We start from the raw sequence: 4,526 nt of genomic DNA, 5'->3' as shown, positions 1-4,526 counted from the left end.
TCTATTGAGCGCTGTTGCTATTTTCCCGGCAGGATAAATGACTCTTGCGCCTGGCGCAAATCTAAAAGGGGTTGGTCTGAAGTAGCTTCATTATTCATAGGTGTGGTTTGGGCGTAACGTGAAATAAACCAATCAGAGCGTCCTCTCACATTCCCTTTAAGAGCAGGCGCGCTTGTTCCATGGCGGATCGCTATTATAACGGCGGGTTTGCCGGCGCACGCCAGGAGCAGTTCACAGCCGAGGAGGCCGACGTTCTCGTCAGGGCCGTAAAACACAGAGAAGTGACATTGGGGATGATGGGAGAAACCCACCCATATAATTTGGGTAAATGTGTAGCCTAATCTAGATTTTAAAAAAAAAATCTAGATAGATCTTTTTCACATCTTCACGGACACAACAATGATTTCCCTCGTGTGTTAATATTTTTCCTTGTAATAATGTATGATTTGCACAAATAAAAACTGCTGCGTCTGTTTATATTAGAGAAACAAAGTGTATGCGCGTTAACACGCTACATTATGGCCAAGCACGCGCCCTTAAAATACCATATCACTAACGCGCAACGCGCCAATGTCTTTAGACTGTTTTTTTCCTAGTCAGTGGCGTAATTGCTTTCTAAAACTGGAAAATAGCACCAGGGAAGTTTTGCGCCGGAACACGCCTCCTCTTTGCGCTGAACCGCCCCCGCGAGCGCAAGTTCATTCCATAATTTACCGACGTGCGTCTGTGGAGGGAAAAGTCCGCTGTGCGCGGGTGCAAAATAGGAATGATACATGCGTTGGTGTTCAAAGTCAATTGCGCTGGGTGCAAGATAGGGCCCTGAGAGTCAATGTTCAGAAATGAATTATTATTATGTTTTGAACTATGCTGCAGTTTGCGGTGTTTGTTGTCAAACTCCAAAATTTGTTTATTTTTAATTATTGAAAAATTGCTTTATTTATATGAAAAGGTTAATAATTGTATTTTATTGACAAAATTGACAACTGACCGAGATTGATTGTTGAATAAAAAAAAAATGCTTTAAAAAAATCTTACATTTTTATTGAGTCAGGATATTGACAAATTGTCATAAATTTGACAAATTATGGTGATTTAAAGTTAAGTAAAAAAACAAACAAAAAAACACAATCATGTTATATATACAGTTGTAATTGACATTATTCACTGCAAATCAGGTTTATTGGCAAAATTTACAGACTTTCAGCTGTACTGTTCACAAAACTAATTGAAATAGCTCAACAACACAACAAATATTTCAAGTGGTTTCCCCAAATTCAACTGAAAATGCAACTTTTAATGACTTCTGCAGTCTCAAAATTATTTAAACCCTTCATGACAAGCATCTTTAGTACTTAGTAGAACACCCTTTTGCTGTTATGACCTGCTGCAAATGAGATGTATAACCAGACATCAGGTTCTGGCAGCATTTCTGAGGAATCTTAGCTTATTCCTCATGAGCAATGGCCTCCAGGTCAGTAATATTCTTAGGTTTGTGTGCTACAACTGCCTTAATATGAAGTGTAAAATAAGAAGTAAAAAGTGTTTTTAAGAGAAACGAGTATGTTTCCTAAATATCTGCAAACATATTATGGTATTTCTAAGCTTGAGTAAAAAAGTTACATTCAGCGCCTTTAACTGTAAGCAGAGTGTTATTTTCACTCTTCTTCCTCTAGACATACTGCTGATCCATAGGGCCAAAGGTTTCAGTTTTGTTTCATCACTCCACATAACAAAATACCAAAACTTCTGTGTCTTATTTATATGATTTTGAGCACTTTTCTTGTGCTTTTGGGTCAGTAGTTTTTTTTTTTAACCTTCCATCTCAGAAATCTGGTTGATAGCTCCCCTTTTCTGCCCTGTCCTTTAACTTTGAGCAGGCAAACTATGCTTCCAACATTGTCTAGTGCCTTCACTATCTGTTTGTATCCTGTTCTTTGTTTGTGAAGGGCGAGGATGTCTTCTCTTAACTTTTTGGACCATTCTTTTGATTTAGCCATAATTCTAACATGCAGTCAAACATGACACTAGCAGCGTTTCCATTACCGTTCAAATTGCGCAAAATTAAATTGCGCTCAATGGAAACACGTCAATTTTGCAAAAACTCCCATTTATCGCAAAAAAGTTTTTACGCTCGCATGAGGTGGTTTTTCAGGCAATTCGAAAAACAAATATTTCGCAAAACTGCAATGGAAACAGTTTTTGCACATTTACAGTCACATGACTTAGAAGGCGCGGTGTGTTCGGACAGAATGAGACAGAGTTGTTTAATGAATTCATAAAAGACAAACGAATTACAGGGATATACTGGATTCTAAACCTCAAAGAAATGCCACAATCATGAGCTTGAAGCAGAAATGAGGGAGAAACACCTCATATGTGCCGCTCACAGTATAAGGGTCTTTCCTTGCCATTAATGCTTGGATAACACGCCTACATCTCCTTCTGTTAATAATAATAATGTCTAGGCTGTGATAAACCTACCAACGTCCGTTGCTATGATTTTTTAAATGACTTATCGCGAGAGGAAAAAAGTATGTTTTAGTCGCATAACATCGGTTAATGGAAAGCCGTCATTCCGCAATAGTTTTGTATCTATATTTATAAAAAATCGCAAAAGTTTTGTGCAAATCTGTAATGGAAATGCGGCTACTCAACAAACCGCCAGTCCAGATATTACATGTGTTCTAGCTCAAGCACACCTAGTGCATCTAATGAAGCCCTTGATTAGTTGCATCAGCTGCTTGAGACAACCCCTGTTTTGCAGATTTGTGCTGTTATGATATGAGGGATTCTATTCAGTGGGGTTGAATAATTTTGAGACTCTAGAAGTCATTAAAGTTGCATTTTTGGTTTAATCTGGACGTTTGTCATGTTGAGCTATTTCAATTACTTTTGTTTGATTTGTTCATTGCAAACAGCTGAAAGTCTGTAAATTGTTCCAATAAATAAAAAAATATTTGCAATGGATGTTGAATAATTTCAATTACAACTGTATAATAAATTGTAGCCTATAATATTTTTGGAGTGAATCAAACAAGTAGCCCTCTAGATTATGTTATCCCTTGAGGGAGATATCACTCACAAAAAGTTTGTAGACCCCTAAGTGTGCGGACCATACGCACATATTTATTTTTTTAAAGTTTATTTTTTAATAACTCCCGATATGTGCATAGAAATTGTATGTGCACATTTCAATGCCTTTCTTTGTGCTTATCATGCCCCACGTGCTCTTCTTTCAGCTTCTTTGTGGGTTTTGAGGAAATGTAATGTTACAAAGAGTCTGACACTGCGTTTCTGTTAAAATGCTTCTTTCTTTCTTTCTTTCTTTCTTTCTTTCTTTCTTTCTTTCTTTCTTTCTTTCTTTCTTTCTTTCTTTCTTTCTTTCTTTCTTTCTTTCTGTTTATTTCAGCACTTTGTGGTGTACGGCTCAACCTAAAAGTCGAACTTGCAATACTGTAAGCAGTCATGTGCGATTATGTATTGATGATCATCTACAAGATTATAAGCAGGGCTTGACATTAACTTTTTTGACATTAACCAGTTTCATTGGCCTCAATTTTGACATCGATACCATGGGGGGAAACTGGCATTTAGAGGGTTGGCAGGTCAATCCCTGATTATAAGGTTTATAGCATGAAATCGTTTTCTAGCTAAAACTTTCAGTGCTGACATCATTTACAGTTAAATTTATGAAAAGTGTGTTCTGTATGCTTTCTTATCTCAAATTGGACTGGGGAAAAGATTAGGCCTAAGGTAATCACAAACCATGCTCATTTTATCAAGATTTGATAATAACGTAATGCAGTAAATGCTTCAGGACTTTTATTAGCCTACTACTTATGCACACTATTTAAAACATCTTATTTTTTAGTTAAGGGGACACATATTTATTATGTTGTACACTAACTGAACATCCTGAAAATATAGTTGACAAATGATTTGTGTATAACCACTGAAAGATTGTGGTGAAAGTGATAGTGCACCATTTCCTGTCAGCTCATTGTTTTATCGTGTTTGGCAGTCCGCAGCATGCACATCTTTAGACTGTGTTGGTTTTATTGACTGTATCTTATTCTCTTCTGTTTTACATTTTTCAGATTTTCAGAAAAATCTCTAAAGGGGGATTGTGCTTATAGGTGCATTGTTTATTTTGTCCAATACACCCATGAACCGAAAACTATCGAGACTGTATTGCAAAAACATATCAATTCTTGTAAGATTTGAAAAAGTTCAATTTCCTAAGTGAAATGGCCGTGGTTATCAGATAGGATAGGATTCTGAGTTAGGGTGTTTATGTAGCTGTAGCCACAAACATGCAAAGAAAACATCCATAAACTAATGCTTGGCGTATATTAATTAGGATGCTCGCGTTCCTTCCTGGGGGAAAGAAGTCAAATTAATAATTGTGATCCGAGTTAATAAATTCGCCAGCTGACTGGCCATCACGTCTGTTTACGCAACGTGACCAAGCGGTTGGTCACGTTGCGTAAATAATATTCATGTGCTAAGCATTCGCCGTAGTAGGA

This window comes from Phoxinus phoxinus, assembly GCF_949152265.1.
Source record: "Phoxinus phoxinus genome assembly, chromosome: 11".
NCBI classification, from domain to species: Eukaryota; Metazoa; Chordata; class Actinopteri; order Cypriniformes; family Leuciscidae; genus Phoxinus; species Phoxinus phoxinus.
Note: the sequence above shows the minus strand (reverse complement) of the source record.